Here is a 10620-nt window from a genome sequence, read left to right as displayed (position 1 = left end):
GTCTTGCCTGGATAACTAATGATATTAACCTCAACTTTTAAAAATCAAGAGACATAATTAGGATAAAGCTTCTTAATTCTTTTTCTGTCTTAGACATTTTCTTAATAGGAAAGGTGCATYAAGTTGAAATTTAGACACAAACTTCTCAGTGAGTTGTTCTAGGCCTTTTTATTTATTTTTTTGTTTGTTTCTTTACATACATTATCTATCTCTGTCTTTCTCTGCCTCTATCTTTTGGAGAAATTTTTGCCTCTCAAAAATAGTTACATAGAACCTATATTTTGGGCTGACCAAATAACAATATGTGTGCCYCTACAAAACACACACCAAATTTTCATATGAATTACAGCAATAAAACTTGGACCACTTGTACCTCAGAAAGTGGGAGGTCTGATTGAAAGAGCCATGRCTCTTTTAGTCTATTTTCCCCTTTTACATAAAAAGAGGGAGTATACCAACTTCACCCTCCCTCTTACACATATGCATAGCATATACACACTTTCTTTTTTCTCAGATTGGAAGAAAACTGTCATTTCTTTTTTTTCTTTTTCTTTTTTTTTGTCTTAGCATTGCTTATGATAAGCCTCTGTCTAGTATGGTCTATTATTTAGTTTATAGGCAATTACATCTGTTTTAAAAGCTGAATTTGTGTAACTTTTGATTTCCACACAAAATTACTTGTCTATGATACTTACACCTCTGCCCTCCCTGTTTAAGTGCATATACATACTAACTAARTTGTCTCTTACCTTTATCTGCATTAAGATACATAGTTTAAGCCTAATATTGTACAATTTGTTTTTCAGTCACAGGAGTATTAGTATTGCTTTTTCTTTCTAGCAGTATCTGTTCACTACTCTACTATAATTGGTCCTTCAGTAATGTATTCTCAGGTTTATTTTATTTTGGCACTTCTGACTATATTGTTAGACTGAGAATTGCAAACAACAACTACAAGTGGTTTCCTACACATTAGATTTCAGAACTGATCTCGCTGCTCTTTGCAGCACTGCTGAGATTGCCAATAGCTTACTGTGCCCAGTTTTGATATCTGAATTTTGAAAAATTTATGAGCCTTGGTTATTGTCATGGAGCAGATTAGGCTATGTAATTCTCCATCCTGAAAATACAGTCTGTACTCTTTTTTCCTTGTTATCCTGTATGTAATATTCTATAGTCAATTATATTCAAACACATTTATCAGAATATGATCATTATAACCAGGTGAGTTAGACGTGCTAAGTTTGTTATTGTTTTGAGTCTTTCTTTGGTGAATGTAAGCTGCAGACATTRTCAAAAATCTAGATGACAGATATAAGTATTCAATTTGTCTCTTCATATTTTTGAACCAAAATTTAGTKCATTTAATTGTATTCTGTGCTAATTCCCTGTACTACAAATTTTTATCAAGTCATGTGGTAGTAGGTTGGAGGATTCAAAGTGAGCATCACTTTAATGAATAAAATACAGATGAAACCTAACTTGATAAGCTTCGTCTTACATAAAACCACTCCTGGTGACCTTTTTTTTTTTTTTTTTTTTAATCACCTCTGTAGCAATCTCCGGGATACCCAAAACATACTGAAATTGCCCAAGTTGAAGTTATAGCTTCAAAAAACAAAATGCAACAACTAATGTGTTAGCCTTTGATAAAAGGTTGTGTCTAAATGCATGATCAGAGGGTTCATAGGGTAAAAAGCAGCAGTAGCAGGTTACTCCCATTCAGTTTTTAGTTCAGAAGCTTTAAGTTTCCACTATAAAAGAAGAAAAGCAGGTTTTCATCTTATGCCACAAAATTAGATTTCACATACTCTCATTCCATTCAATGAAAGCTTTTTCTATGCGTCAAGAAAGAATAGGATACCTGAGTTCTGAGTTTTGTGTGTTTTAGGCACCAAGTCAGGGATTCTCTTTGCTATTTGCAGTTTGTTTAAGAGCAGTAAATCGCTTCTGATGTGGAGTCATCTTTTCTCTTTTAGGTGAAAATCATCTTTGTTTGTTTCTTAATGCAGAGGATATCTTTTGCTTTAAAATCCCACTAGTGTAAGAGTTAAAACTAATTTGTAAATGAGTAGTACTATGTATAAAGTTCTATGACTAATTTGTTTCAATTTTTTTGATTTTTTTTTCTAATAGTATCTGTCTTGCAGGGGAGCTACACACAAATGCACTCTTCCATTTTCTCTTTTTGCTTTTAGAGGTTTATGTGTATCTTTGTTCAAAAGTACCCATTTTCTCTTGACTATCAGTAGCTTTTCATTGCCATAAATTTGTTTTCTTCCTTACATTTTTGATTGGGGACCTACATACTTTATCTTTTAGGTAATTATTTTGTTAATGCCTTAAATTTGGGTCTGCTCTGCTGTATTAARTTCACCTTGAGACAGGTGAACTCACTTAACTTTCATTATTTTTAATACTTGGAAAGCAAATCTCTTTTCATCTTGGACTAGATGATCTCCAGAGGTCCCTTCCAACCTCAGCCATTCTGTGTGATTAATGCGCTGTAGAACATTTATGTCCCTAAATAATGTTTGGTTTTGATTCTCATGTTCTTAATACCTATGTGTGTGTTTATGTGTGTATGTGTATATAGGTAAGCAGGTCACTCCCATGGGTGTTGAGCAACTTGATTTAGCAAAGTATTGAAGATAACAAACATGTCGTTTTGGAGTATGTGCTGTGTGGTTCAAGATAGGGGTAATCTCATAAATACRTTTCAGGTTGTGTTCTTTTGAAAAGCTTCTGGAACAGTCTCCTTTTTTGATTCACAGGTATCTGGACTTGTGAAGAAACAAGATGTGTGACTTTAGTGAAGTTCCCTTCTTTAATTCTGTCCTCCAACATTAAAATAACTCCTTTCTCCCTAAAACTTACTAATTTTTTTTTCTTTAAGGTTATGGGTCTAGGAAAAAGTTGAGYATGGTTGAGAATATTAAAAGGTGGCTGTTGTTAGATTTCTGTTCAGGAAATGTCCCCCAGTCTACCCTGGAAGACAAAAGGAATACATATTTACGAAGTCACTTTGCTATTTCCTTTCTGCCTACGTGTCCTGGAGCGTAGTCCCCGAATAGCTTCATCATAGGACTTTCTTTCATTTTTCAACTGAGAACAGGGTAACTGCAGAATTTTAGATCTATTTAAAACCTCCTGTCTTCTGAGAGGGCCATCAAGTACTTTATCAACATTTCTWTGAACATAAAAATTATACATTTACAGTCTAGGAAACTGTATGTTTAAAACATTTTTTGTTTCAGGATTTAATTTCGTTTCTCTCTGCTGCCTTCTACTTATTTTTGTAATCTGTTGCGTATTGTTGCCTACAGCAAAGACATTGATTTAGACAGTTTAAGTTCCTTGCAACATGAGAAAATTAACATCCAGGTTACTTTTTGATTGTCTTAGTGTATGTTATTATTCTTTCTGTTCCCTTTTACGTATCCTAGCCCCAACTGACCTTTATTAATAGAAGCTCTGGTCAGTTTGAATTCTGCTCTGTGTAATTCACCTACCTCTGTTTTCTAATGATCTTAGTCTCTAAATGACTCTTACAGTTATTCTTCAGGTTTCCATGACATAGAAATTCTTTCTAATCTTCCAAATAACAGGGGTATTAGCATCTTCCTTACCTTTGCCTGTGGAAAATTCTTGAGTGCAGCCTGGTAAAGTTGCAGCAGTATTTTATGTTTGTCAAAATTAGCACTGTGGACAGGAGGAGGGAGGAAGACTCACGAAACTCAGGGGCCTGTTTCAGGATTTTCTCCCCTTTCTTCTGCCTTTGCCACTGCTGTATTGTACTGAACTGATAAAATTTACTCTACCCTTATCAACATTTTTTTCCTTGAAGTACATCTTTTCTTCTTCATTTTTTTCTTTTTTTATATTTCACTCCAAGCATTGCTGTTCTTTGTTTGTATGATACCTTATCTTCCATTTTTCCTTTCTTATTTTTCAGGCTCACTGAATTTATTTAGAATAGCTGTAGTCTTGTGATACTGGCCTCTAGCCTTTGCTTTTGTCCCCCTGGTATCTCTCTCTCTTTCAGGGTTAATAGCTTATCAGAATTATGTCTGTTTTTGTCTGTGTCAGATTTGGCCTGTAATTCTGGGCCAAATTTCAATTCCTCATACTCCGTTATACTGTGATGTTGGCTTTGATGGGGAAAAGGGGAGGTGTGGAAAGCAATCTCTGCATGTAATTTGCTGCCATAAGAAAAGGCATAGTTCATCCGGCGTCTTCCTTTTCTTTAAAGTAGCCTCTGGTAGATGTTGAAAGAGATCCCATGCATATTTCTAAGGAAAGTCTGGAAAGCCCTTTAGCTCTTTTCAGAGAGTTTTTCTTTTATTCAGAGTGCTTAATCATGAGTATGATGCCTTACTTTTTTTTTTTTTTTTTTTGAGCTGGAGGAGTATGTACCTGGTGTGCATATGAATACACACTCTCTCTCTAGCTTTGATTATTAAATTTCTTTCTACTTTTATTCAGGAGTGAAAAGCTTGCTTTAAACATTGCTAGATGATCTCCCTTCTCTATACAGTCTAGAAGCCCTCTAATTCTTCTGTTTTTTCTTTTTCTTGTACAGTTTCCTATAGCTGGTATTTTCTTTTTGTTTTGTTTTTCTCTCCATTTCTTTTTTTACCTTGTTTTGCAGGGTTTGGATTTCTTTTTTTTTCTTTTTTTTTCCTTAATTTATTCCTAGCAGCAGTTTCTTGTCCATATTTCTCTCTCTCTAATCCTTCTACCACTCGTCTTTCTATATCAGATTTAATCAAATCTCACTTTTATTGAGGATTTCAGAGATCTGATTTCTGAGGTGAGTTTGCCAAGCTTTTCTCTGGTATCAGAGGTAGTACTGTTTTGCTYCTTGGTTTTGCCTGCTCTGTTTCCCAGCGGAGCAGCTATTTTTGAGTCTTGAGTGTTGTTAAGCCTTRCCATCTTCCACAGAGTTTTTCTGGTAACTTTTTATTTTTCTTGTTTGGCCCCCTTATATCAGCTAGCTAGTCCACAAAGAAGAAGAGGCTTTTCCAAGCAGCAGTGGCTGTAGGTTTAGCTACTGACGCTGAAGCTTCACTCAGGTTCTTGTCTTACAACCTTATGAAGGCTGTCTGCCTGCCAGGATATTTTTAATTTCCATTTTTCCCCATTGTCRTAGTATTATTTTGCCCAGGATCCATGCCAAGCTAATTATCCTGTAGTTTCTGAATCTTCCCTKTTTGCATTTTTTTAATAGTAATGTTGAGAGTCCTTTGATCTTTAGAATTTTCTAAGATTATTTAAAAACAACATTTGTATTTCAGACAGTTCCTCAGTTATTTCCTTCAAGCTTCTTGTGTGGAAATTACATGGGCCTCTCCTTTTTGAAATACTCAGTTTTATCAGATATTGTTCTGCTTTTTTGCAAATATAAATGTTCTCATCMTTGCACACCGTTTTTCAAGATGGATCTATATTCTTTTTCCAGTTACAGAGCAAACTTGCTTTTTTTTTGTGTGTTTGTTTTATGACTTAACTGTTTATATGTGGCACTGAAATAAAAAGGTTTTTCTGGCCATTTCCGTGCTGCTTACAGCTTTGCCTTTGCTGTAGATCTGTAGTGCCATTTGTTGCCTGCTTAATCTCAGAGAGACAAGCTCCGAGCAGGATGCGGCCAGGCCCCCTCTGCTTCCACGTGTGCCCTTCCCCGTGCCCTCGATCACACTCCCCGCAGGAGGGATATGACAGCGCTTTCTGGAAGTGGCAGTGACGTGCTAAGACCGTCTTTACAGAGGTCTCAACGGCGTSCTTTCACGTGTGTTTTTGTATCTTTTACTGTCCTATTTGAGAGCAAAGTTTAAACTTRGGATTTACCTTGTGCAACGCTTCTCACTGTTGGAGCTCTTCTCTTTCAAGTTCCAAACAGTTATATAATGTTAATAGTGGATGTTACGATAAGGTTAAATATTGCGGAGTTTCCCTGTCTTGGGAGGTAAAGCTGTCTGACCCTGGATTTTGCCCCCACTTTCTGATTCCAAGCTTTGTGCCCATCTAATAACTTGGTTGCTTGGTTTGGTTTGAATGGTTTGAATTAAATGGGGATATGCCACAAAAATGTAGTTGAATCAGTTTAGCTTTATTCTAACATAGTAAAAGCTGTTTTGTTTTGTAGATTAAAGTTGTCAGTTAAAGTAGTTTTAGACTCCTAGTAGTTCTGGTTTCCCTGTGAATGTTGGGCACAGAAGAATCGTCAGCCTGGTAGGAAAACGTAAAATTGGAGCATTTCTCGTGGATTAAGAAAAGAAGATTGCTCAATATTTTGATGATTACCTGTTGTACGTGACTGAAACTGGGACTATACTGGACTATAGTCTTTACCTTTGAAGGCTAATGGTTCAGTTTTAGAAGTAGCTTGACAGTCAGTGCTCATTAATTTCTRATCATCTCTTCCATGTTGCTCTGTGGTCTGGTGGGGCTCATGTAGTATGTCCAGTTAGTATTGGTTGAACAGTAGAGGTATGTTCTGAGCAGAAGTAATATTATATCAGTATTACAGGTTTCTTGAAACTAATTTTTGAATTTGCAGCGTGGAAAAACATATGGAAGATGTTTATCATTTATGAATCTAAGTATGTTACCTGGCTTATTCATGATGGAAACAATTGCTTACATTTTATTTTTTATATACTTTGAACTGTTTCTATTTTTGTTGCAGTTAGGTGCAYATCAAAAAATTGATAAAATATTTTACAGCGTTTGAAGTGCCTAAGATTAGGTAGATAGGATCTTTCTTTGGAGGCTTTGAAAAGTAGCTGCCTCTTCTGCTTACTTTAGGAGTGGATTTTCATTAGATATCTTAACTATAGGTATAAGTTAATACTTAAGACTGAGAGAGAGTCTAGGAGATAGACATCACTGGAATATTGATGTTTCTCTCTTCCTTTCTGCATTCAGTTCTTGTATACTTGTATACAAACTTGGTATAAGCTGGATGCTGTTTTCATTCAAGTTGGTAATTTTCCCACTTGCTCAGAGAACAAAGGATAAGTACCTTTTCATAATTCTTTCGGCTGCAGAAAAATGAGTGTTTTCTCAAATGATGAAATAGAAGAGCAGTGAGCTCTATTGCAGCACAGAAAAAAAAAAGTGATGTCTGTACTCAAATCACACATAGGAAACAGCATAGTGTCCATGGGGGTGTTGTTATTTAGGAATGGCTTTATCAAAGCTATGTGGACCTGCCTTATTTGGTACTCAGAGCCAGGGGCTAGATGTTCTGGGTGAACTCTGTAGTGATGGCTTATGCTTATGTGACACAACTGTTGTTGGTGTCACAAAAATTCAGGTGTTTGTCTTGCTCTTCTGGCTGATCTCTCTTTCCGGTTTGACTGCTTATATTGTTCTTTGGTTTGTACCCAGATTGAATGCAGAGTGGCTGAGTGCTTTTATACAGCAAACAGTATTTCATGCTATGGAATCATTTTATATCAAAGATGCTATTTATAGATGTATAATTTCACGAACTTAAAAGTGGAAAGATTAGCATTTACTTCATTACAGAGTTTGGATATGCTAGTAGAAGTTTATAAACTTGACAGCATGTCTTAAGCGCTCATGTTTCTTTAGCTGTGGGTGTGGATTTAGTGTCCTAATTATAGTACTCTTCTAGGAGGGGCAGATGAAGTGAATCACTGTTTTAGGGCTTTACTTTATTTGACCCACCTTCTAAGGAGGAGTGAAATTCCTCTGTGTATTTTTTCTAAAATTCTGAGTATTGCGAGAGGTCACTCTGCTGAGGTTTTTATTATGGAAATGATTTATACTATTTGGTGACTGTTTTGGTATTTCTAATTTGATAGGTGACAAAGATGTATTCTCTAAATAAACGTTACTGTTTCAAGATCAGTCTTAAAATTAGCTTGCTAACAAGCTAAGCCATTTTCTCGTCTGAAGATGCTTTTTATAATAAAATTGTCCAGTGAYGATTTCTGATGAACAAACCACTGTAGAAAAAGTAAAATTCATGCCATTGATGCAAGTAAACACAGTTGTGCTTGCAGAAGTCATTTTTGAAGACTSCTAATTTTAAATTAAAAAGCCCAGTGTAAACTGAAGTGKTACATATATGTTCCTTTATTCTCATTTTTTCTTTCTTGAAAAAATCTTTAAGCTTATGTTATAAGCGGTTTGACAGACGTTTTGAAAAATGCTACTCTTAACCAGATTTCTTGCGAAAACCCAGCCCCATTCTGCCTACACTGAAATACCTCATCTTCCAAGCTTCACAGTTATGAGAATACCAATGAAGCAAATACAATTCGAATTCTCTCAAATGTTGATTCTGTCCAACAGATGACTAAAAGATATCTTAGATTATTTAGAGAAAAAAAAGTAATAGGAAAAGAAAAAAAATGAGTGGAAAAGAGCTTAAACTCAAGTCAAATACAATGCAAGTTTTGTTTCTTACATGGCATACTTACAGTTGGTAAGCATTACACTCAATTTTTAGTTTTCTTTAAAAGAGATTATAGTTCATTGACCTGTGAACTACTATTATAGCACACAGATATACTTTTTTCCCACCAATGTCTGCTTTGTGTCCCAGTACCTCTGCAAAGTACTTGTCAACAGATAAATATGTGCATTGTTAAACTGGCAGTGATTTTAGTTCTTGACTGGAAAAATGCTTGAGGCATGTGTGTGTGTTTTTTTTTTTTTTTTAGTTTATGTGCAAAATTATATTGTTCTCTGAAAAGTTGTCTAATCAATGCCGTTATGTTCTTGTACCAGTCTTGATTTAAAATTTTGCGTGGTCCTAATTATACAGGTCTCTACAATCCCTTCATGATGCTGTTTTTGTACATGCAGCTGTTATTAGCCCAGCTACAACATTAGAATTATTTSTAATCCTGACTTCTAATACAGGGGCAGAGCACAAAGCCGCTTTCTGTTAATGTATAAATCCATCATGCGCCCGTGTTTTAAATACTGTACAGAATTGTTTTTTTTTTTTCCTTCTTCTCTTTCTCTCCCTCATCTCAAGAAGTTACAGAAGAACTAGAAAAGATGGAGGGAATGATCCTGAGGATTATCAGATGTTTGGGACAATTTCCCACAAGAAACAGCTAAGTAGATTTCAACATAACAAAGAGGTGCCTTGGCGGAAGATGTGGCAGAGATGGTTTGTAGAGAGTGTTTGTAGAGAGCAATTGTTTGTTTGTTTGTAGAGAGCAATTGTTCAATGTCTCTTTCAATACCAAGATTGAGAGGCGTCAGATAAAGCTTGCTGGTCTGCAGGTTTGTAATCAAACAGCAGGAAATGCTTCCTTATACAGTTTGTGGGTGATCTGTGAAACTCCTTGCTGTAGTACATTATGGATGTTAAAAGAGTCTGATAATGACTGGACAAAAGCCTTGAAAGAAAAGGCATCTAGACTAATAAATGCTGAGACCTCACTGCTGACTCAGCCACAAATCTCGAGAAGCTGGACAAATATTCAGGGTAGTGTCATTATGGGTTGCTTGGCTGCTGAATTCCTCCTTCCCCATCCCGGTTGCCCGCTGATGGATGCAAGGCCAAATAGATCTTTTTGGCCTGATATTGTGCTGCTGCTCTTTATGTTCTAGGATTGCAGTTAGGGTTTCAGTTTGTGGGTTTTTTATTCTGAAGAGATTTTTAAGCTTGTAAGACTTCATTTTTCATTAACTAGTTATAAAACTTTTAATTCCTAGTTCCAGCCTTTAAGTTATGTGATCTTACTAGTGTCCTTTAAATTTTCTCTTTTGAGGTCTGGGGCTGTTTCTTTCTTGCATCAGCTTAAAATAACATTGAAGGATAATTAAATGATAAGTATGCTAAATCCTTGCTTGAAAGAGATATCTCTAACCTGTGTCAAAGAATATAAAGAATATTAGGTAATGAAAAATATGAAGTCTTCCTAAGCAAATGCTGCTTTTTGGAAAGAAATTTTGCATGCTTGTATCTCCTAATGATCTTTGGGGGTTTTTGGTGGAGCAGCAAAAGGAATTGCTTATTTAAAACTTAAAAWTTTTTTAATTTTGATTACAAAACTTCCTAGTGATGAATAGTTTCGGTAGTCCCACCTCCAGGAGCAAGAAGGAACATTTACAGGAATCCTGGCCTAGACATGTAGCAAGAACAGAAACRTGACAAACCATGCAAGAGTAAGTAACAGGTCATGTGGGAGCTATCCTGGAATGGCAAACCCAGCAAATAGCAGTAGCAGGTTACCTTTTCTTTCTTTCTTTTTTTTTTCTTCCCTCCAGTTTATCTGTTTATCTGCAATATTTCTAAACAGGCTTCCGTTCTGTGCAGTTCTTTCTTGGCTCCGAAAGGAAGCACGGATTTTGGATTTGTGAATAGATAAGCTAATACTATCTTCTTTTCAATTGAATAATGATTAAGATTTTAAAGTTAGGTATACAGAATTTAGGAATTACCAGAATGATATTGGTTTTAGGTGAGATTGATGTACATGTGTGCTTGGTTATAGTCAATAATCGTTTATCTCATATTGTTTCTAAAACAAGATAGCGTCTTAATTTAATAAGGAGAGAATTATGAACCGTTCAGCATATTTTTTCCTTTCCTTCATTTCACGCAGGATTTTAAGCCTGCTTTATTGC

The 10620-nt window shown here is 35.6% G+C and overlaps 1 protein-coding gene across 1 annotated transcript in view; it reads left to right on the top strand.

Moving 5' to 3' along the window:
* TAF1B (TATA-box binding protein associated factor, RNA polymerase I subunit B) overlaps positions 1-10620 on the top strand; it is a 47399-nt gene that overhangs the window by 14883 nt on the left and 21896 nt on the right. The window lies entirely within an intron of this gene.

Source organism: Rhea americana, unplaced genomic scaffold (assembly GCF_003343005.1).
Source record: "Rhea americana isolate MKP2758 unplaced genomic scaffold, rheAme1 scaffold_300, whole genome shotgun sequence".
Taxonomy (NCBI): Eukaryota; Metazoa; Chordata; class Aves; order Rheiformes; family Rheidae; genus Rhea; species Rhea americana.
This window is presented reverse-complemented; position numbering and strand designations above follow the sequence as displayed.